The following is a 24909-nucleotide window of genomic DNA, read 5'->3' as shown; positions in this document are numbered from 1 at the left end:
CCTTAAGTTAAAAGTATTCAATGCTGTTTGTAAATAAATACTATTTTTCTACTATTAACTTGACGTCCTTTAAGAGTTGTACAAAGAAAGCTGCTGAAGTGTACGTAATATTTCCGTTGATTTTAAGAGTGCATTTTACTAGATAAGTCAAAGCAGGTTATAATATCATCATCGATAGAGTACTATCACTATCTAATGCCTCCAGTAGGAGGACATGGTCTCAGGATACATGGTGAGCAACGCCTTGGAGAACTGGGAGAGAGGCTCCAGGAAAAAAGGCCAAGGGCCTTTTGCCTCTGGTGCTTTTTATTCTCTGGGTTGTTCTCAGATGTGATTTCATGCCTCCTGCATCAAATATTTGCATTGTATTTATAAGGCATGTTTATTCTTGTCAGAACATAGCTACAGGACTCAATCTGGTGAAAGGGTGTGTGGAATGCTGTCTTCAGTGTATCCTGACTCTGAGTATGGCCTTTTGTCTTGCTCTCATGCTTTCCCAGATGTAATTGGTAGCATGTGTTCTGCAATCATGTTTAAATGAATCTGTCTTGAGAAAGGTCTGGGAAAAAGCTGCTTTATTAATATTTAACATGTTTTCACTGGCATTTATTGACATGTTTTTCTAATTATGTTTTTCTGACCAGACAACCTCCATTGTAACATTGCTTTCTTTGTTACATTTGTGTGTAAAAGTACGCTGAAACAGAAATAAAGTTGTCTACAGCGTTAGGTTGTTATCCACCCCATACTTTAAGGCCCTTCAGATCCCAGGTATAACAGTCAGATTTGATAGGAAGATGAAAAACCAACACTCCCAATGTTAATAATCCTCAAAGATAATTCCATAGATTAATGAAATGATTTTCATATTGACCTTACTGGCATGGTTTGAACAGGTATTTATTTTATGACCTCAAAAACTTTAGAAACAGACCAGACTTGAATCTGTGGGCTTTGTAAGATTTAAAAGCTAAAATAAAAATGCTGAAATTTTACTATATTTCATTAGCAATTGCTATTAAGACATTTATCATTAAGAGAAAAAGTGAGAGAGTATGCAAGGTATAGATAAAGAGAGAGATGGGACACAAAAGATGTTCAATTAAAAGCCTAAGTTAACAGGGAGTGATCACAGGCACAGGTTTTAAATTCATAGTATATTTTTGTCTGCCATATATCAGAATATAGTTTTGGGCAAACTGAATTCTCTTAATTAACTCATATAGAACAGGAAGATAACATTAGATACTTCACCTTGAAAATAACTGAGGTACTATTTTACAACACAGAGTAATTCCTGACACTAAAAAGTCCATAATATCAAAGTATGGATAACTAGGATGAATAGAATTTCAACTTATTTGTTTGAGTCCTCCTGCTCTTCCTAGTTCCACCGTATCCACCCAATACCTGCTTTCTCTCTCGCTCTCTCTTTAGAAAAAAAAAACAACAACAGGCAAATGAAACATATTTTAAAAGAAAAAAGAAAGAAAAATCACAAGAAAGAAACACACACACACACACACAAAATTAAATTCCATGAAAACACAAAATCAGAAACCATAATAGACAAAGACAACCAATTGTCCACCAAGATGAAAAATGCCCAATGCAATATGAGACAAAAAGTCTACAAAACAAACACGGAGTTAGTTTTGTGTTGCCCATACACTGCTGTGCGTGAGCCTACCCGTAAGTGTGGTTAATAAATGAAGTGAGAGCACAATGGGGAACACTGATTTTTCCTTTGTGTGTGGCTGTCAATTGGGGATTGCTCCTTGGTTAGGGATGGGAGATCTTGTCAACTTCTCTCTCAGCACTGGGACTCTTGCATGCTGCCACAGTCTGTGAGGTCATCTATGAAGACACTGCTTCTTTAGTGTCCTTCCTGCCCTCTGACTCTTCGAATCTTCCTGCCTTTTTTTCTGCATAGCCCTGAGAGAAGGGATTTAATGAATACATGGCATCTGGAACTGAGTGTGCCGAGGTCTCTCACTCCCCACACATGTCCATTTGTGGGTCTCTGTGTTAGTCTCCCTCTGCTGCAAGAAAAAGCTTCTCTGATAATGACTGAGTTAGGTCCTGATTTATGGGTCTAGGAAAATGCCATCAAGAGAAATTTTATCGCTATGTTCTTTTAGCAGAACAATATTATTTGTTTTTCCTCAAGGCCATGGCCTACCATTACTTTTTAAAAAGCAACCTCAAGGATAAGTATATATGTTTCTATACATAATGTTTTAAACAGAAAAGACTGATTCCACGACAATTATGTATCAGACTGAAAGTATAATTTTAATTTTTTCACAGAAATGTGAATGTCAGCATTATTAAATTTTTTTCTGTGAGTTTTGAAAGACTGTTGTGACATTAAGATTCTGATGTTTTAATTGTCGAGCTATATTTTAGGTAATTGAACTGGAGAATTCGATACTACGATGGAGCAGCTGAGAGTGGCCATTGTCACTGTAAATTCTACCAGAGTGGACGCAGGACTAGCCACAGGATTATCATCATGGATTGCTGCAGCCATGAATCATCTGAAGGAATGGGCGGGCATGGGAGCATTAGCAGGCCTTCTGGTGTTGGTCTCCTTGGTTTGCCTGTGGTATATATGCAAGATTAGAGTCTCACAACAGGGTAATGCAGCCATGATCATTCAGGCCTTTACAGCCATTGAAGCAGGACATTCTCCCCAAGCATGGTTGGCTACCATAAAAAGCCAAAATGTTACGCTCAGGATGCGAGGCTAAGCACTGCACTCAGGGTCAGCCGCTTTCAAACCAGAGAAGAGCATGTCTGATTGCATGCAGGTTGATGCCCCAGGTCCCGCCTCTGAGAAAAAGGTATCAGACGGGTCTGATGCTCTTTGGGTGGATGACACCTAAATGAACATCAGTACAAAGTCCCAATTTATTTCTAATATCAGAGATCAGACCTCTACTCTTGCCTGATGCATCTAAAACAAAAAGGGGGAACTGTAGAGAGCTGCGGAATGCTATGCCTTAAAGATGGAGCTGGTTTCCGCCTTCCACCTTCCCGATGGTGAGTGCTCTCTGTCAGAAACAATTCCACATTTGGCTAAGGCTGAGGATCTGGCTTGCTTCCATGTATGTGGACCTATCTACATTGCCCACGTGGCACGCTGGGGTTGGCTACCTAGAGGCTATTTAAGCTGTGGGCTGGCTTTCCCCAGGGTCCGAGGATTGTTCAAGGTTCCTGAATAAACTGCATTTAAAAAAAAAAAAAGATTCTGATGTTTTGAATTTGATATTTGCTTAATTGAGAGAGTTCTTTTAGAAACACAGATTTGGGTACTAGTTTTAATAGATATTTTCAAGAATATGGTTGGTAAGGTTTATTTTCAAATTTCATGTAAAAGTTAAATGTTTTATAATAAATAGAATTTTAATCATAGGAAGAACCCCAGGTACACAGTTACAAGAAAATGTTTATATATTTGTTACATATATTACCCATTTAAAAAATCCTTATATATAAGAAAAATCGTTGACAATCCTTACATTATTTGAAATTATTTCATTTGGAACTTTTTGTTACTGATGTGAGTTTCAGAAGCTAAAATGGCTGCCATATCATCAAATACTTGACTTCAAATCCTGGAAGAGGTTAGTTAAAGTTTGTTACTCTCATACCCTTCTACATTACTAAATTATAAACATTACTATATAGCAATAACAGTAACTACTTACTTAGTTGTTACATGTCTTAAATAAAATGACAACATTGGAATTCCTGAGATAGTGCTTGACACACAGTCAGTGTTCAATTAACATTCTGTAAGAAATTAAGATAAGTACTTTGGACACTGATAGTTCAAGAATAATCATTTAAATTATGAAGGAATGAACACATTAATATATGTCATATGTTCAAAACATCATAATTAATTATGTCATTTATTTACCTTTTAATTCTTTTATTCAAAGTGCTTTCATAAAAAAAGTACTTCATTCAAAGTTTTTATTTTTTATTTTTTGATCACAAAGACATTCCTCCTTCACAGTTGTGTAGGTAAGACAATTTATAATTTTTGCCTAAGGCTTTCTGTATACGGTGTAGTTTCCCACAGAGCTGGAATTGCAGTAAGGATATATCATTTGGGGAATCAGATCATTAGACACGACCTGTTTAAAGTAGAAAAATATCAGAGAAATGTTCATCACATAAAATTTTAATTCCTCAACATGAAAAGACTAAAATGAGACATCAGAGAATAAGATAAGGAAATAGAGAGAAGAAAATGTCTCTCAAAAAGAAGATATAAATTAGAACTTTTCCCAAAAGCCATTAGATCGACCTTGAAAATAGATAGGGGGTTGGGGAGTAAAGGAGTGCTATTACCACAAAGCCACAGAAAAAATATTAAGAAATGATTTTCTGTTTGTTTGTTTTCAAAGCAATCATAGCAGATTCTAAGAAGGCTTTTTCATTTTTGTTCCCTTTAATGAAAACAAACATCACACAAATTCCCATATGATGGGAGTACTGAAAAAGGAACTATACAAATAATTTCCACATGCCACAAGCCAGTCATTTCAATGGGACTTTGAAATTATATCATCTTTGCTTATTAACGCATTTGTTTAAATAATTCTTTAAACTCTTTTCAGGTGAATAAATGCAATCATGCAGAAATGATAAGAACTGTGTTTTGTGTTACAGAAACTTCTCCAGATTTCTACATTTAATTTTAGCTTTTACTTCTTGACCGAAGAATAGGAAATTATTTTAAACTGCTCTGGTGGTGCAATGAGATGCCTCAGCACATATGGGTGCTTTTGCCACATCTGATAACTCAAGTTCATGTCTCAAACATGAAGGGTGGAAGGAGAGAACTAACTCACACAAGTTGTCCTCTGGCTTCTTCTCAAGCACCATGACACAGATACCCACACACATATTATTATACACATACACATACACTTACACACACATACACACACACACACACACACACACAGAGTAAATCTAATATATTTAACATAATTTAGCACATGTGTGAACATGTTCTACTATATATCATGTAAAAGAGTTTACATGTTTAAATAAGTTCTCCACATTATACTTAGAATGTAAAAAAGACAACAAAGGTTTAAAATAGAGTCTTAGCATATTCAGTTAGAGTGAATGCATTTTTACAGTAACATGAAAAGCTTTGAGTGACTAGTATCAGCGCCAGGATAATAAAGTTCTTTGTTTTTCTTCAATGTTTTTATGTTCAAATATTGATGTGGTCAAATTGTCACATTTAAGAAAAGGATTTACCTTGTCATTTTTTTTTTTAACATGTGGGTTGTTTTTTCTGCGTGTGGGTGTGTTTTCATGTGTGACACATGTGTGTCTGCCTGTAAAATCCAGAAGGGCATTGGATCCTCTGGGGTTGGAGTTACAGGCAGTTCTGAGCTGCACAGCATTATTGTTGAGAACCAAGCTTAGATCCTATGCAAGAGCTTTAGGAGTTTTTAACTGCTCAGCCATTTCTCAAGCTGTCACATTTTTATATCTATCGTATTTTTATATCTGTTTTCTCAGTACTCTGTTGTTTATTCTACTGTATGCCTTTATGTTACTTTCTGTAAGATTATTCTAATAATCACAATTTGCACGGTTACTGAAAATATACTGGATTAGATTATTTATTGATTAAAACTGATAGCATGTTTTTAAGAGGTGCTATATGCCTGTACCCCCTAACAGTATAATGTTTTTATATACTCTGTGTTCATCTGTTTAGCCCTCTACTTGGCAATGTGAACCTGGGAGAGCAGAGCCCAAAACTGAGGTGGACTGAAGTCTCATGCAATAGCCAAACTTCATTCAGAGCGTCAGTCAAGTTATGCTCTGAGGGTTAAGAAGAGTCACCTGTGTAAAGTGTGCAATCACAAGGACAAGCTGCTTATGGCAAGAAACTTGTTTTCCATAGAGGAATGAAATAAAATACCAGTAGCCAGCTGTGATGAAGAAAGTGAACTCAGTCCTATCCACTACACCTAGGAGGGGCAAAAAAACACATTCCAAGGTCAGTTATGTGTTTTTGAAGAAACTGGAGTCACCAGACTCGTTTCTTTTTCTCTCACAAGGACTGAGAATTCCCTTGCCATGACGCTATTCTTGGACTATGCTTTGACGGATATCAATGTTTTTTTTAAATATTGTTTTATGTAATTGTCTTTTAATAAAAGAGGAAAAAGTGTTGTAGTTACTAACTTGATCTTTTCTCTTGTTCTCTTCCACTTATTTATTTATTTAATCACTTTACATACCAATCTTAGTCCCCTTCCTCCTCTCCTCCCAGCCCCACCCCCACACCCTATCCTCCCATTCCCCCACCCCCTTCAACCTTGTCACTCCCCTGTGGGAGAGTATGTGTTTAGCCCTGCTGTGACTTGAGAGAGCAGGGTGGATTGGTAATTTTCTCTTGTTTTTACCCGTACTGTTACATTTAACAGTGATTTTAAAATCCTCTTTGTTTGTTATTTGATTATGTGGATGTTTTCTAAGGTGGCTGAATACATGCTAGTGTCTCTTGTTTTTGACTCAAAGGATTCCTTTCAAGATGATGAGCTAGTGAAGCATTCTGAAGGTGTGTCCATCTTGGAATGTCTCAATTTATCTTCAGGATTTAAGGAGCAGTTTTGTCAGGCTGTAGGATTCTGGGATCAAATCTCATTTGATACAGATCTTTGGACTCGCCGTCCTACTAGGCTCAGTTCTTCTGTCCCAGCATCAGTATCATGGAGAGTTGCGTGTAATCAACCACATTTTTCTTGGTGCTTTCAAGATTCTGTCAGTTCTTGACTTTCAACATTTTGATGTATTACATGTGCATGTATTTGAACTAATTCAAGTGGCATTCATTAATCTTAAATGTGCAGATGAATGATTTTATTATATTTAGGAAATTTTCAGGCTTTACATATTAAACTATGCCTTCTCTGAAAATTTAATCTCTCTCTCTCTATATATATATATGTGTGTGTGTTGCTACAGTTTTTAATATACCAGATCACTAGGTCTCTGTTGAGTTTTATTCATTCTTCATTTCTGTTTTTGTATTTTGAGGCGCCTCTACATTGACTTTACTAGTGGTTATATTAGTTAACACTCCCCACAGCAGGGAATAATGTTCTCATAAACACATGCTCACTGTTATTTGTGGCTTTTACTTGCTTAATAGTAGTCAATCAGACCATGATGAAAAAGAATAAAAGTATTTTTTTTGCATTTCCTTGATGCTGAACAATATTTTAAAATATTGACTATTTGTGGGCATTTTTTAATTGTCTGCTCAATTATTTAGTCTAATTATGTTTGAAGATTCATGATTTTTGTTGTTAGTGTTTATGTTTTTTTTTTAAGATTTATTTATTCATTACATATACACCAGAGGAGGATACCAGATCTCATTATAGATGGTAGTGAAGCACTATGTGGTTGCTGGCAATTGGACTCAGAACTTCTGGAAGAGCATCCAGTGCTCAACCACTGAGCCATCTCCCCTGCCCTATGGTTTTTTATTTGTTTGTTTTTTATTATTATTACACATATTAATTCTCTGTTTGAAGTACAACAAGAAAGATTTTTTTTTCACATTCTAAAGGTCTTCTTTTTACATTACCAACCTTTAAGGTTAAGGAAATTTGTATTTTCTGATAATTCCACTTTTTGATTCTTGGGGTTATTTTCTGATTAATTGGACTGACTTTTTAGAAGCTTTTTCCTTATACTTGTGTCTTGAATTTTTTTCTTGTTCTCTTTTAGTAGTCTTCAGGTTTTATATTAAGGACTTTGAGCCATTTAGAATTGATTTTTGCTCTGACAGCATATAAACAGCATATTTTTTATTTTTATTTTTTTTAGACAGCGTATATTTTTGCCATTGTTGTTGAACATGACTATGATCAAGTTCAACAACAGTGGAATTATTCCTTGTCTTCCTCTCTTCTGTTAGCCATTGTGTCTTTTTTTGTCACCTTACCCTGCTGTATTTGTTACTGTTGCCTTGTAGTAAACTAAGAAATCACTTATTGTGGCATCTCCCGCATTGTTCTTTCTGCTTAGGATTGTTCTGGCTTTTGAGGATCTTCTGTGTTTCCATCTGGATTTTAAGATTGTTTTTTTTTTTTTCTAGTTATGAGAGGAATGTCACTGTAATTTTAGTAGATATTGCATTGAGTCTGAAGGACAATTTTAGTAATATAGCCCTGTTCAATGTATTAAGTCTATTACTCTAGGAACATGGAAGACTTCTACCTTCTAGTGTGTTCTCAGTCTCTTTTTTCAAAATCTTTAAAAAGTTTTATTATAAAAGTCTTTCACCTCATCAATATTTTTTATTTCTAGGTATTTTTAAAGCTATTCTAATGAAATGACTCTCCTAATTTTTCTTGGTAAACTAATTATTGCTGCATTAAACAGTTACTAATTTTTTAAAAATATTATTACTGATATGTATGTGTGGGTGTTTATATGTCCACATGTGTAACACACAAATTTATACACATTTGTATACATCTTCTAGCTCTAGGAAGCTAGAAGAGCCATTGGGGTTAACAGCAGAAGCGCGGCACCTGATATAAGGGATGAGAACTGAACTCTGGTTTTCTACAAGAGCAGCAAGCAGTCTTAACCATTAAACCATCTCTCCAGCACTGGTACTAATTTTTCTAATGGTGATTTTTATCCTGCAATTTTGTTTACAGTATTTAGAGATTAAGAGTTTCCTAGTGAGCCATGCAGAGGTAGGTGGATCTCAGGCCAGCCTGGTCTACAAAGCAGGACAGCTGAGGCTACATGGAGAGTCCATGTCTAAGTAACAGAGAAAGAGAGAGAGAGAGAGAGAGAGAGAGAGAGAGAGAGAGAGAGAGAGAGAGAGAGAGAGGGAGAGAGATTCTTGGTGGAGTATATATAGGATCTTTTAAACACAGGATCATGTTATTAGCACATGAGGAGTTTGACTTCTTCCTTTTACTCTATGAATTTTATTTCTTTGACTTGTCTTATTGTTATGACTAATATTTCAAGCACTACTTTGAATAAGAGTAGAGAGGGCAGGCACCCTTGTCTCATGTTGGAAACAATAGTATCAGGTCTGTCTTCTTAGTATTATGTCAGTTACAGGCATTTCATAGAATAGCCTTTAGTATGTTGAAATATGTTCCTTCCATTCCTAGTTTTCTCAGGACTTTTATTATGAGAGTCTGTTAAAATTTGTCTAATTTCTTTTCCTCTTCTTTTTTTTTTTTTTTTTTTTGTTTCAGGATAAACTAGTAATTTCTGCCCATAGCTCTATTTATAGGGCACATAACATAATGTTCACTGAATCACTGATTTGTATGTTAAAACAACAACAATAACAAAAATCTTTGTATCCTGGAGTGAAACTAATTGTGTTGTAATGTGTGATCTTTTCTAAAGTTTTCATTAATTTAACACTATTCATTTTGATGGTAAATATTTGCATGAATATTCATCAAGGGAACTATCCTTACTTCCTTTTTTTCAGTTGTTGTGTACATTGTCAGGTATGGTATCAAGTTAATGTTTCATAGAATGGGTTTGGTAGTGTTTTTTTCCACCTGTGCTATGGGATACCTTGAGAACCTTTGGCATTAGTTCTTCCTTTAAAGTTTGGTGAAATGCAACAGTTAATTCATTTGGTTCTGGACCATTCTTTGTGGGGAAACTTAGTTATTCCTCTATCACACTTCTAATCACAGATGCATAATTTGTTTCTTTTTATTTATTTTATTAGATCACATATATCTAGCACTTTATTCGTTTCTTCTTAGTTTTCCTTTTCTTTGGATTTCATTGGAGCAACTATGTAGCAACTATGTTTTATCTCTGATTTTTATTTTTTCATCTATTTATTTATTATTATTTATTCACTTTGTATCCCAGCTATACATTCCTCCCTCATCTCCTCCCAGCCCTACCCACCCTCCTTCTTCTCCCCTAGCCTATCAGGTCCCATCAGGACTGGTTGCATTGTCTTCCTCTGTGTCCAGGCAAGGCTGCACCCTCCAGGGGGAGGAGCTAAAAGAGCCAGCTACTGAGTTTATGTCGGAGACATCCTTTGGATCCTCTTTCTAGGGAGCCAACTTGTAAACTAAGCAGCCTATGGTCTTCAGCTGAGCAGGAGGTCTATGTCCTCCAAATACATAGTCCTTAGTGGGATTATCACTCTCTACAGGTTCCCCTGGGTCCAGTTTTTTGTTGTTGTTTGTTTGTTTGTTGTTGTTTTGGTTTGTTTGTTTGTTTGTTTTGGCTCTGTTGGTCTTCTCTTGGAGCTCCTGTCCCAGCTAGGTCTTTGTGTCTCCTCCTTCTTCCATAAGATTTCCTGCACTCTACCAAGTTTACCTATGAGTCTCAGCATCTGCTTCAATACCTGAAGGGTAAACCCTTTCAGATGGTCCCTGTGGAAGGCTCCTGTCCTCTTCCCTTTCTTCTCCTACTTCTGATGTCTATCCTGTTTGCCCTTCTGAATGAGGATTAAGCCTCGTCCCTAAGGTCCTCCTTGTTGCTTAGCTTCTTTAATACTATAGATTTTAGTATGTTTATCTTATATTATGTAGCTAATATCCACTTATAAGTGAGTATATACCATGTGTGTATTTCTGCTTCTGGGTTACCTCACTCAGGATGATCTTTTCCAACCATTTGTCTGCAAATTTATTGATTTCCTTGTTTTTAATTGCTGAGTAGTATTCCATTGTGTAAATGTACCACAACTTCTGTAGCCATTCTTCAGTTGAGGGACATCTATGTTGTTTCCAGATTCTGGCTATTATGAATAAAGTTGCTATGAACATAGTTGAGCAAATGTCTTAGATGCAAGGTTGAGCATCTTTCAAATATATGCCTAGGAGTGGTATAGCTGGATCTTGAGGTAGCACTATTCCTAATTTTCTGAGAAAGCACCAGAATGCTGTCCAAAGTGGTTGTGTAATTTTACATTCCCACCAGCAATGGAGGAGGGTTCCCATTTCTCCACATCTTCTGCAGCATGTGTTGTCCCTTGAGTTTTTGATAGTAGCCATTCTGATAGGTATGAAGTGGAATCTCAGGGTCATTTTGATTTGCATTTCCCTGATGACTAAGGATGTTGAACATTTCTTTTTGTGTTTGTTTGCCATTCGATATTCCTCTATTCAGAATTCTCTGTTTAGTTCTGTACCCCATTTTTAAATTTGATTACTTGGTTTGTCGGTGTTTAACTTTTTGAGTTCTTTATATATTCTGGATATTGGCCCTCTGTGACATGGAGGTTTCAAGATCTTTTCCCAGAGTGCAGGCTGTTGTTTTTTTTCTGATGACAGTGTCCTTTGCTTTACAGAAGATTTTCATTTTCATGAGGTCCCACTTACTGATTATTAATCTTAAAGCTTATGTTATCACTGATGTTTTTTTTTTAATTTGGGTCTTCTTCTTATTTGTTTAATTTGGCTAAAAGTTAGTCTTTTTCTTTTTTCTTTTTCTTTATTTTTGAAAGAACCCACTGATTTTTGACTGATTCGCTATTTTCATTTCAAAATATTTTGAAATTTAATTTGGCTAAAAGTTAGTCTTTTTCTTTTTTCTTTTTCTTTATTTTTGAAAGAACCCACTGATTTTTGACTGATTCGCTATTTTGATTTCAAAATATTTTGACTGATTCGCTATTTTGATTTCTATTTCATTTATTTCTGCCCTAATCTTTATTATTTCTTAATTTTACTACATTTGGAGGTTGTTTTTGTTTGTCTAAAGTCCTAAAATATATCAGGTTATTCATTTGTTATCTTTCTATTTTTCAACAAGAGCACTCATAGCTGCAAATTTTCGCCATAGAACTGCATTAAGTATATCTGTCTTGGAAGTTGAGGAAAGTTGTGTGTGTGTGTGTGTGTGTGTTTATGTATATGTTATACACACAAATATATATATATATATATATATATATATATATATATACATATTCATGTTGGGAATGTTTTAATTTCCTCCAGGTTTTCTTTTTCTTTCTTTCTTTCTTTCTTTCTTTCTTTCTTTCTTTCTTTCTTTCTTCTTTCTTTCTTTCCTTCGAATTTATTTATTATTTATATAATGTTCTACCTGCATTTGCAAACCTGTATGACAGAAGAGGGCACCAAAATTACAGATGGTTGTGAGCCACCACGTGGTTGCTGGGAATTGAACTCAGAACCTTTGGAAGAACAGCCAGTGTCCTTAACCTCTGAGCCATCTCTCCAGCTCCCTCCAAGTTTTCTTCAATCATATCAATGTTCATTCAAAACTGTATTGACCACTCTTCAAGTAATTGTATGTTTCTGAGGTTCCTGCAGTTTTTGATTTCCATTGTGGTCTGTTAAACTAGTTAGAGTTATTTCCTTCCATTTCTTCCTATGTGCTAATGATTATTATGTGGCCTATAAGTGTGATCAGTTTGGTTTTTTTAAAATGATTTATTGTTTATTTGAGGGGTAATATGTAAGAGTAGACTTTCTCCTTCGACCATGCAAGTCCAGGGTTTGACTCAGCATGTGCCTTTATCTGCTGAGCCATCAGACAGGCCTCTGATTTGATAATCTTTTTTTTCTTTTTATTATTATTAATTACACTTAATTAATTTTGTATCCCCCCATAAGCCTCTCCCTCCTCCCCTCCCGATCCCATCCTCCCTCCCATTTCTGCATGCATGCCCCTTCCCAGGTCCACTGATAGGGGAGGTTCTCCTCTCCTTTCTGATCTTAGTCTATCAGTTCTCATCAAAAGTGGCTGCATTGTCCTCTTCCGTGGTGTGGTAGGGCTTCTCCCCCCTCAGGGGGAGGTGATCAAAGAGCAGGCCAATCAGATTATGTCAGAGGCAGTCCCTCTTCCCATTACTATGTAACCCACTTGAACACTGACCTGCCATGGGCTACATCTGTGCAGGAGTTCTAGGTTATCTCCATGAATAGTCCTTGGTTGGAGTATGAGTCTCTGAGAAGTTCCCTATGTTCAAATTTTCTTGTTCTGTTGCTCTCCTTGTGAAGTTCCTGTCCTCTCCAGCTCTTACTATTTCCCACTTCTTACATAAAATTCCATTCACTCTGCCCGAGAGTTGGCCATGAGGCTCAGCATCTGCTTTGATAGTCTGCAGGGCAGAGTCTTTCAGAGGCCCTCTGTGGTAGGTTCCTAGTTTGTTGCCTGATTTCTTCTTCCGGCTTTCAGAAGCCCTCTGTAGCAGGTTTCTAGGTTGTTTCCTATTTTCTTCTTCTGATGTCCATCCTCTTCGCCTTTCAGGTGGGGATTGAACATTTTAGTTAGGGTCCTCTCTCTTGATTGGTTTCTTTAGATGCATAGATTTTGGTGGGTTTGTCCTACATTGTATGTCTATATGAGTGAGTATATACCGTGTGTGTCTTTTTGCTTCTGGGACAACTCACTCAGGATTTCCAGGTCCCACCATTTACCTGCAAATTTCATGATTTCCTTGTTTTTCATTGCTGAGTAGTATTCCATTGTATAGATGTACCACGATTTCTGTATCCATTCTTCAGTTGAGGGGCATCAGGGTTGCTTCCAGCTTCTGGCTATTACAAATAAAGCTGCTACAAACATGGTTGAGCAAATGTCCTTTTTGTGTACTTGACGCTCTTTTGGATATATGCCTAGGAGTGGTATGGCTGGATCTTGAGGAAGCGCTATTCCTAGTTGTCTGAGAGAGCGCCAGATTGCTTTCCAGAGTGTTTGTACAAGTTTTCATTCCCACCAGCAGTGGAGAAGGGTTCCCCTTTCTCCACAACCTCTCCAGCATGTGTTGTCACTTGATGCTCAACCTCATTAGCCATTAGGGAAATGCAAATCAAAACAACCCTGAGATTTCATCTTACACCCATGAGAATGGCCAAGAATCAAAAACTCAAGTGATCAGTTTTTTAAAAAAGTTCCACACACTGCTGAGTAGAACATGGACATTTTATATGTTGTATAGAAGATTTTGTAGGCATCTTTAAAACGCAGTGGTTTCTTACGGTATAATTTAGCTCGGTGGGGGGTTACTTCTGATCTTTTAATGGAAATGTAAATATAGAGGTAAGTAATTGCAGTCACCCTTTAGTTATTCCATCAGCTATTGGAATGTTCTTGCCTGTTAGTATTTGTTTTATGAAATGAAAGCCTCGGGATTAAGTTTATATTTACAATTGTTACATCATTTTGATAAATTGCTCCCCTTATTAACATATGTTTACCATAATTGTATCTTCATACTAGTTTTAGTTTAAAGTTCCCTTTTTCAGTTATGAGAGCAGCTTTGGCAGTTTGGTTAAAGCTTCCTCTCAATCCACATGGTCATACTCTCATAAAGATTCAGCTATACAGTATTATCAATGAGTTATATTTAGGAATACATATGTATATCTATCTATATATATACACATATATGCATGTAAATGCATACATATATATTGTTATCTCATGCACATATATGTATGCATATATATGTATATATGCATTATATATATAATACATATATGAAAAATGGTCCTGAATTAAAAAGGGAGCAAGAAGGGTTATATGTGTTTGGAGGGATGAAAGGGAAAGGAGACATAAAAATAAAATAGGATCTCAAAAATAAACAACACAAACAAAAATAAAACCAAAGGAAAATAATTAAAAGATAAAAAAGATTCACCATTTTCTTGAATAAATTTTACAGATGTTGCAAGTCTTTAATATTAAAAAAACTAAGTAATGTTTCTAAATATGCTCATTTTATCAGTTGATGAATTGCTCTCTGTACCTCTTTCGCCCAACTCACTTTCTCTTTCTCCCTCTCTCTTCCTCCCTTCCCCTTCTGGAAGCATGACTTTTCTACCCCTGTGAGCAAGAGTTGCAATGTCCATAATTTTCTCCACAGAGTGGTGTCCTCTATTTAACTTACTTTTTATGTTCAGTACGATCATGGATGATGTTTTACTTCTCTAAAGTTGGTCTCCGAAAAGCTACCTTTTCTTGTTTTCCTCATTGAGTACAGAATAGTAAATATTCTTGGTGCAATTTGTAATTCAACAGTGGTAGTCAAATCTTTAAAACTATATTCCAAAGTTGACTAAGGCAACATATTGTTTACTTTTTTCTTTTTCTCCCAAACTATGGTTTTGTTCACAATTCCCTACATTTTTATAAAGGAAAAAAAAAAAAAAAACAACTTGTGGAGCATTATTTACAGACCAGTAAATACGGTATGCTAGCCCTGCTTCAATGGAACTTCTTGCCTTACAGAAACACCAATGTAAGAGCCCCCACCACCACTCCCCCTAAAAAGGGTGGTATTTTCAAGGTACTTATACTGCAAGCTGCATGAGGAAGTTTCATTGCTTTGGCCTCATTTTTTTTTTTTTTGAGTTGACTCTCATTTCTGACCTGTAAATAGACATATAGTTATGTTAATTCAGCTCTCAATTATGCTTCTGCTGGAACTGTCCTCTGAGAATTCCTGACTATCTTATGTAATAATAAGTTAGTATGTAGTTACAGAGTATCTTATGTAGTTACAAAGTGTTGCTTTTTAGATGAAGTTAATATACACTAAAAACAAAACCAAATTGTCATGCATAAAGATAGCCCATTGATTTTTGTATGATCTTCTATGAACCAGAAAGCCACTGTCACAGGACGTTTGCCTATGTGAATGATGGAACAGTTAACAGCATCTAGTCATGTTGGGGTACCTCAGGGCAGTGTGACTCAAGCCAGGAAATAGTATGATACATTTTCTCTATTGCCCGAGTGCTTACATTTGAAAATAAAATAATAGAAATACAGATACTACCTCTAATTTCTTTATACCAACCTTTTAGTAAAATTAATTAATTTTACTTAATTAATTAATCTTCTCATCTCTGTTTCTTGAGAATTAAGTAGTTTAAATTTAATGAAAGAAAAAAAAATACTACTTGGCCAAGCGTGCAACAAACAGGCGCAGGAAGGGGGAGTGCTGTAGACTACTCTAAAGAACAAGTATTAGATAAAAAAGATTCGGATAGTACAGGCTGATGCTCCTCATCCTCAAAATCAATCAATATTAGAGGCAAATCAGAGAGGATGCATATCAGAAGACCTACTATGGAACTGGACTCCTTAGGGAGGAAGCTTTTTCTTTAATTAAAAATTTTCATACAATATATTTGTTCATGTTTTCCGCTTCTTCAACTTCTCCCACATCCTCCTTCCTACTTACACACTCAACTTTATTTTCTCTCCTCTAAAAAGAAAAACAAACAAACAAAAAAGGAATACAAATAAACAAAAAGTTTCACTCACAGTAGCACCACCAAACAAATACAAAACACACTATCATGAAAGTTAAAGCATGGAAACAAGTGCTGATGAACCAGTTGTCATCCTAAGTGAAGCAACAGAAGAGCTGAAGTTCAACTATAAAGCAACACTTTGTAGTTTATTATTATATAAGGTAGTCAGAAATTCTCAGAGGATACTTTCCACAGAAGCATAATTCACTGATGAAAGCAAAAATTCTTAGGTGGATGTTGAAGAAACATTTTCATTTACTTACACCAGCCATAGAGGCACTGACCCTATATTTATGTATATTTGTTTTATTTTATTTATTAATACATTTTAACTAATTTATAGTTTTTCTTAGTTTATTCCTATAAAATTCTATCAATATTTTCTTTATTGTCTATATAATGATATTCCAGCACTAAATATAAAAGAAAATTACAGTCTCTTAAATTTACATAGTTTAAGATAACAGAAGTTTCTTTACTTTTATTTCAAATCTTGCAGTCTACTCTTGAGCAAAGAGATGCCTTCTTATGTACTATGTTTCCATTACTAAAAAGTATGTTTACTTAGGTAAAAATGACTCATTAGAGTGTTTTTTTAATAACAGACTGTAATGGCTAAATGTGTGCTTATATGGATGTTGATAATTGCATATCTCCTTTAATAGTCATTTTAAAAATTTATTTTTTGATGATCAAAGTCAAGAGTTCACCACTCTATTCTAAGTGGTTCCAATGGGGCTACGCAGCCAGCAGAGTTCAAACACCACACTTAGAGGCACCACTTGTTACCAAGTTTCAAGTTAGTATGCTTTAACTAAGGCAAATCTCTCAGCTGATAGACACACATACACACTAGTGTTATCAGAAGACAATAAAGAGATGAATGCTACTGAGAATCTTTCACAACGAAGAAACTGTACACTGTGCAGCAGTCTTGGGTTCATTTGTGCTTGTGCAGCTTCTCTTTGTATTCCGGTTTTGTGTATTCACTGATTATCGAGATTCCCACCAAGGTATGCAGAAGCTGTAGGGTGGAAATGTTGCATTGCTCTAACAGCTGAACACAGAAATGTGTAGAAAGTTTGAATTCTGTGACTGAGAAACAGAATATCAAGATATGATGAGTATGTAAGTAGAGACAATCTCTTTTAAGAGAGTATTTAAAAATCTAACAGATTTTAAAATTTTATTAAATTAACTTGAGATACATTGAAAATGCATATACTTTGTCATTTTTCAGTATTGTTAGAATTCTTAGTGATAGGATTTTAGCAACTTAAGCTTTACACATTTCATAAACTCTTTGTTACATCTATTCTTTTCAAAACAGTCTAGTGTAAATTTCCATAAAATCACAGACACTCAGATTTCTGAACAATATATTTTTCAAAATTTGCCATAATTAACATTTAATCTTGGCATTCCACACTCCAGAAAACCATCCTACCACTGAGCCACATCCCCAGCCAAATAAGTAGCAATTTATTTCCATTCAATTAAAACTGAAATTTAGTATGCATATGAAAAGTCCATTCATATTTATGTTACAAATGTATATGTATACATATTCATACTTAAGAGACATATAGAAACTCAGCCCACATAAAGAAATACTTTGAAGATGAAGGTTTTCATAAAGAGCCAATATTCAGCATGTATGAAAAGGTGACTGCAGGAGCAGCCTTACCAGGCCACAGAAGATGACAATATAGCCACTCCTGATGTGATCTGATAGAGTAAAATCAGAAGGAAGTAGAGGAGGACCTCCCTTATCAGTGGACTTGGGGAGGGACTTGTGTGATGAAGAGAAAGGGGAGGGTGGGACCGGGAAGGGAGGAGGGAGGGGCTTATGGGGGATACAAAGTGAATAAAGTGTAATTAATAAAATAAAATTAAAACAAAAAAAGAAAAGAAAAGAACTAATTCGATTATGCTATTTCACACCACCCACATTTTGAAATCTCAGCCTCAAAGAGAATAATTAAAATTTATAACTCTATATGTCTGAAGATTGTGCAATTGTTTGCTGACAGTTAAGCCTTATTACATTGGGAAATGAGAGGGATAATATTCAGAGTAAAAATATGTTGTATAGGAAGGCAAACTGAAGTAAGACATTATGAAACTCAGCTCGAAGTGACAAAGGAGAATCCCCGGGAATTCAGAGATAAAGTAATAATTTGAAGGCAGTTCCCACGCACCAGATATTAAGCATAAAGGGATATTCTCCAGCGGAAGTGGGAGACTTTCTATAATGGCCAGCATTCTGTAAAGACTTAAGCAGTAAGTGAATTGAACAGCCCATGTGTTTGTACTTGCTTGTTATGCACACACATTCAGATGGCGCATACACATTAGGAATTTGTCATCACACACCTGCAAGCAGAGGTAGTGATCTCATGCATGGAGAAAGGCAGGTTGTGTGGCTCTCAGGATGTTTGTGTTCTCAGGCATTGGCATTTCTGTCTTCTTTTCTTTGGGAGATTTGTGCTTGCCTTAGGGATTATATTACTTTGAGAGATTTGTGTGATTACTGTGGTACATCCCCATGTTTGAAAACCTTGTAAAAGTCCCATCTGGTTTAAAATACTAGTGCGTTTAGTTGACACAGTTTGTAGCAATCTGAGCTATTTCTAAAAACACAACTCTCTTTTGTAGATGCGGCTTTTCATATATTCTGAGCTATTTTTCTTCTGCTTGATCAAAGAAATAAATGTAGATATTAATAAATAAAACCTTGGTGTTTAGCTCAATGGTAGAGACAAGCACAAGGCCTTGGGTTCGGTTCTCATCTGGGAACAAGAGAGAGAGAGAGAGAGAGAGAGAGAGAGAGAGAGAGAGAGAGAGAGACAAAACATTATGGAAGAGGAGGGAGATAGAAAGACCTGGAAGGACAGGAGCTCCACAAGGAGAATAACAAAAAAAATAATAATAATAAATAAATAAAAATACATGGGCCCTGGGGGCCCTGCAGAGACCAATACTCCAGCTAAGGACCATGCTTGGAGAGGACCTAAACCCTCTGTTCAAAGGATGCCCATAGGCTGCTCAGTTTCCAAGTGGGTTCCCTACTAAGGGGAGCAGGGTCTTTCTCTGGCATGAGCTCAGTGATAGGCTCTCTGATCACCTCTCCCTGGGGGAAAGCAGCCTTGCTAGGGCACAGAGGGAGATGATGTGGCCAGCTTTGATGACACCTGATAAAACAGAGTCAAATAAAAGGAGAGGAGTCCTCCTGTATCAGGGGATTAGGGAAAGGGCATAGAGGGAAAAGAGGGAGGGTGGGTGGGACTGGGAGGAGACAAGGGACTGCAACAGGGATACAAAGGGAATTAATTGTAATAAATAAATATATAAATTAAATTAAAAAAGAAATAAAACAATAAAGCATTTTGTTATACGTGTTGAGAGAAACCATTATAAACATATTTGTGAGCAAGAATAAAATTTTTCTGTACATAAGTCATGAATTTTCAATTTTATAATATTGATACTAGTGCTGTGAAATCTTTCTGAAAGTTTTTGAGTTAGGTACACAACCTAGGAAAATCAAAATAAATGGCAACAGAAGAAACAGGAGTGATGAAAACTTTTATACACACATAAAAAATATATATATGATATACATTTGTCATTTATATCAAAGTATGTTTCAAAACTATGACTTAATTCTGAACACGTAACAGTCATAAGGAGGTAGTAAGAATATCCAGTAAACCAGGAACACATTAAGAAACAAGGAAACATCAAATGAATATGACCAAGACATTTCCTCACGCTGAAATAAATTTATGATATATATATATATACATAGATAAAAGTGATTAAAGATTGTTAGTTCTTGTTATTGTGGTGTTGGAGTTGATTGTAGGTTTGTGTGCTTGTGTTCTTTTCTTTTCTTTTCTTTCTTTCTTTCTTTCTTTTGTGGAGGTATCTTTATCCTGTGTTTTCCTGGGTGTAGTTGATCTCATTGGGTTGGAGTTTTCCTTCTAGTATCTTCTGTAGGGCTGGATTTTGCACATATATTGTTTAAATTTAGTTATGTCATGGAATATTTTTTTTTCCATCTATGTTGGTTGGAAGTTTTGCTGGATAAAGTAGTCTGGATTGGCATCTGTAGTCTCTTAGAGTCTACATGACATCTCACCAGAACCTTGTGGCTCTCATAGTCTCAGTTGGGGAGTCTTGTCTGATTCTGATAGGTCAGTCTTTATATGTTACTTGGCCTTTTTCCCTTTTTACACTTTTCCTTTGTTCTGTAGATTTAGTGTTTTTATTATTATATGGTGGGAGGAATTTTTTTAAAGTCTCATCTTTTTAATATTCTGTAGGCTTCTTATATGTTTAAAGGCATATCTTCCTTAAGGTTAAAGAAATTCTAAGACTTTCTCAAAAAAATTTTCTGGGCCTTGGAGCTTGGAATCATCCTTATTGTCCTTATAATAATTCCTATTAGGTTTTGTCTTTTCAGGGTGTCCTTGATTTCTTGTTTTGTGTCAGGAACTTTTCCATTTTTATGTTTTCTTTGAGAGATGTATTAATTTCTGTATTTGTATTGTCAGCACCTGAGACTCTCTCCTCCATTTCTTGTATTCTTTGATAATGCTTACCTTTGTGGTTCCTGATCTCTTCTCTAACTTCTCCAACTCCAGATTTTCTTTGTTTGTGTTTTTTTTTAATTTATTCTAATTCAGTTTTCATGTCTTGGACCATTTACTTCACCTGTTTGTGAATTCCTGTCTGTCCATGATGACCTCTATTTTTGTTTGTTTCCTGTTTATATGTCTCGAAAAACTGTATAATTACAGATTTAAGATCATTTTACTGTGTTTCAACTGTATTAGAATATTCGTTCATTTTTGGAGATTCTGGTGAAGCCATGATGCCCTGGTTTTGTTGCCTGTACTCTTATGCTGGCCTCTAGCCATCTGGCTGTAGCCTTGACTGATTGTTCCTGCAGCCTGTAGTGCAGACCGGGTACTTCTGTCTCTGGAGTCTGAAGTAGTCTCTGCTGGGTTCTCTGTCTTTATTAGGCTAGCTGTTTTTCACCCTGGTTAGCCAGGTGGCTGAGGTGTAGGCTGAAAGTTCTCTGAGCCTAGAGCTATTCCAGTGCTTCATTGTCTTCCTGGAGATGCGGACAGTGGGACTTGGGTACTGTGCCTAGCTCAGCTAGGCTGTGTTCTCTTTCTGTGCTGTGCTGGCTGATTCTGACCTGGATGAGCCAGGCAGCTGGGGAGCAGGCAGAATGGTGCTGTGTCTCCCCGCAGTACAGGAGGGTGAGTGTGAACACCACTAGCCGTTTAGACGAGGAGAGTGTCCACAGGATTGTGAGAGTGGACTCCTGGGTTTGGAGTACCCAGAAGTGTCCATAGGATTGTGAGATTGGGCAACAGGGGTTAGAGCCTCACACTCAGTACAAGAAGATATTAACTCCACAGTCGTTGCGAGTGAGTGATCAAGCCTTCAGCCGCTGGTAGCAGGAAGGCATCCACAAAAGATGGACCTTCGCATATCCCTTGGATTCTCCTTTCACCTGAGAGACACAGAAGTTGAGGGTTTGGGGTCCACAGTATCGCCTGCCAGTCATGCTGCTCTCACTGCTGAGCTGCAGTTCAGATACCCTGTGTGGTCAGCATTGCCATTCCAAAACCAGATTGTGTTTTCTTTATTGCTTCTATTTCTGCTTTCAGGTTCTGAACAGTTTCATTCGTCTCCCATTTCCTGCATTCCTTTAAGGGATCCATTCAATTCCTTCCCCGGTTTGATCGTGTTTTCCTGTATTTCTTTGAAGGATTTATTTTCCTCTTTCAAGGTCTCTATCCTTTTTATAACATCAGATTTAAGATCATTTTCTTGCACTTCAGGTTTATTAGGGTATTGAGGGCTTGCTGAAGTAGGATAGCTGGGTTCTGGTGATCTTATATTGGCCTGTGCTTTGTTGCTTGTGTTCTTATGCTGACCTCTAGCCATTTGGTTGTTCTTGGTGTTAGAAAGCCTGGTGGTGCCTGACAGTAGCTGCCTCTAAGATTGTAGGTAAAGCTGGTGGTCCTGGATGGTAGCAATCCGCTTTCTTGGGTGGTAGCATATCTCTGGGGATCCAGGGAGAAATGTTAGACTCTGATGTGTTCTGGTCTCTGTGATTGCAGGTGGAGATGAGGACCAGGGTATGGGGCATGCCCGGATGCTGCTGATGTGCCTGTCTCTGCTGCTCCCTGGTGGCTGCTGATGCCCAATGGTTGCTACTCTCTGAGGATGCAGGTGGGGATGTAGCCAGGGAAAATGTAACCCTGTCTAATTTCTCAGATATTAGCCCTCTGTCAAATGTAGGGAGAGCAGGAAAGAGAGGGATGGATAAGAGAACAGAATTCAGAAGTGTGGGGGGGGCATATCTGGGATGTGCCAGAGACCTGGGATAGGACAGGACCCAGAAAATGTATGCATGTCATCCTAGCTGAGACTCCTAACAGCGGGATATATGAAGCCTGAAGTGGCCACCTCCTCTAGCCTGGCAAGTTATACAGTGGAGTCATAAGGATGACTGCAAAAGTTTTGACCTTAACTTTGTCCAGTGGACAAGATGCACATGAACAAAAATTGAGGGAATGGCTAACCAACGACTGGCCCTATTGAGACCCGTCCTGTGTGAGAGAACCAATCCCTGACTCTATTAATGTTATTCTCTCTGCTTGTAGACAGCAGCCAGGCATAACTCCCTTGAGAGTCTTCATTAAGCCACTGACAGAAACAGCTGCAGAGACCCATGGCTAAACAATAGATAGAATTTTGGGGAGTCCTATGAAAGAGTTGGGGAAACAATTGAGAGAGCCAGAGGGGTCAAGGACTCCACAAGAATACCTACAGAGTCAACTAACCTGGGCCCATGGGGGCTCACAGAGACTAAACCACTAAAGAGCATGCATGGACTGTTCCTAGGCCACCTGTACATACGTAGCAGATGCACAGCTTGGTCTTCTTGTGGGTCCACAAGCCACATGAGTGGAGTTAGAGAGCAAGGGCCCTCTCTAACTCTGATGCTTGCTTTGAATCCCATTCTCCTAACTGGGTTGCTTTGTTTGGTGTCAGTAAGAGAAAAGGTGCCCAGTTCTGAAGCAACTTAATCTGCCTCATGGGGAAAAGGAGAAGGGAGAATGGGGTACAGTGTGAGAAAAGTGGGGAATTCGGAAGAGAGGAGGGGGGCTGTGATCAGGATGGAAACTGAATAAATAAATAAATAAATAAATAGATGGATGAATGAATAAATAAATAAATAAATAAATAAATAAATAAATGTGGGAAAACAAAACAAAAATAAAAGGCTCCAAAATCTTTCAAAACTGAATTACTTACTTTTAGACAGATAATTTAGTAGTTTATCATCTTGAATGTATGTCATGGCATGAAAGTAACTTCAATAACAATGAAAAAGGGAATTGATGGAAAAGGAACTTTAAATGAGAAGATGAGTCAGTGGGGAGGGTAAAGGGAGTTGTCCAAAGGAAAACTAACTCTAAGTGTATTTCAAAAGCCGTATGAAAACCAACTGTTTTATAAGCTTTGTAAACACACACACACACACACACACACACACACACACACACACACTAATTTAATTTGAGTTATCCTATACAGAGTTACACTCTACCCAGAAGCCACAAGTTTTCCAAATAAAAAGCCCGGTATAGGTATAGAATCATTTACCCTTTAGAATGGTACAGATTTTTGCCATTCCTCTTGGTTGCTCACCCTAACTTGACAATTGGCTGAGAGCACCACACACATTGTGTTCCATGTCTGAGAACACCATGCACATTGATTATAGTGTTCTGAGAAACCAAGTTAGTATCTTCCTGCCTGTTAGCTAGCGAACCATAGTACTGGATTATGCTTTGAGGGGAGAAAAGTTATCAACAGTCTTACTCAGTTATGAACACTGTAGCCTGCAATGACCAGGTTGGCAAGATATATCCATGGCTGCAATAATGCCATGAATGTTATGGGGTGTACATCTGGTTTCTGATTAGATTTAAAGCCTACTATAAAGGAGAAAACACATGCATGTTGCTGCAAATCTGACCCCAAAACCCAGGTTTCAGGAACTTACAGGCCTCAGGGATGAGCCTATTACAATAGTCTTACTAAATGGACATAGTGCTAAACTGCCCTTTATATTAGTGTCTTTCTATACATAGAGTAGTGCAGTTCTGAGACCTCATCAGAGAACTTCTTTGTGTTCATCTGGGAGGTAAACCCTGAAACATACATGTGATAAAAGCATGAAGAATAAATGACTCTGGAATACATAACCAGAAATTGGACCTCAAGGATCACGGACCATCTTGTAAAAGAGATGGAAATAGTGTAGAAGATAGAGAGAAACAGAGAAAAATTAATTTTTCTTGATGTGACAGAACTAGTACACAGCTGCTGTTATATTATTTGTGGTTACCTGCCCAGGAATCACACAAAAACAAGGTTTTCAACATTCTAGCACTGACAAGAGGCTTGCAAGCCCCATCCACTAAGGAGTATGAACAGTTGATAGCTTCCAGCAGGGGGAGAGCTACTTTTCTTTAAGAATGTGGCTCCTTTGAAAACACTGCTAGTTAGA

At 37.0% G+C, this 24909-nt stretch overlaps 1 long non-coding RNA gene across 1 annotated transcript in view; it reads left to right on the top strand.

Moving 5' to 3' along the window:
- The first annotated feature begins 4088 nt into the window (after positions 1–4088).
- LOC132655235 (uncharacterized) overlaps positions 4089–24909 on the top strand; it is a 39092-nt gene continuing 18271 nt past the window's right edge. The window contains exons 1-3 of the long non-coding RNA XR_009592966.1: positions 4089–6043; positions 8546–8678; positions 22448–22559. This is a non-coding gene — a long non-coding RNA (uncharacterized LOC132655235). The remainder of the gene's footprint in view (positions 6044–8545; positions 8679–22447; positions 22560–24909) is intronic.

The sequence above is a fragment of the Meriones unguiculatus genome, chromosome 7, assembly GCF_030254825.1.
Source record: "Meriones unguiculatus strain TT.TT164.6M chromosome 7, Bangor_MerUng_6.1, whole genome shotgun sequence".
In the NCBI taxonomy this organism is placed as follows: Eukaryota; Metazoa; Chordata; class Mammalia; order Rodentia; family Muridae; genus Meriones; species Meriones unguiculatus.
The sequence above is the reverse complement of the archived record's forward strand: the minus strand, read 5'-3'. Positions and strand labels throughout refer to the sequence as shown.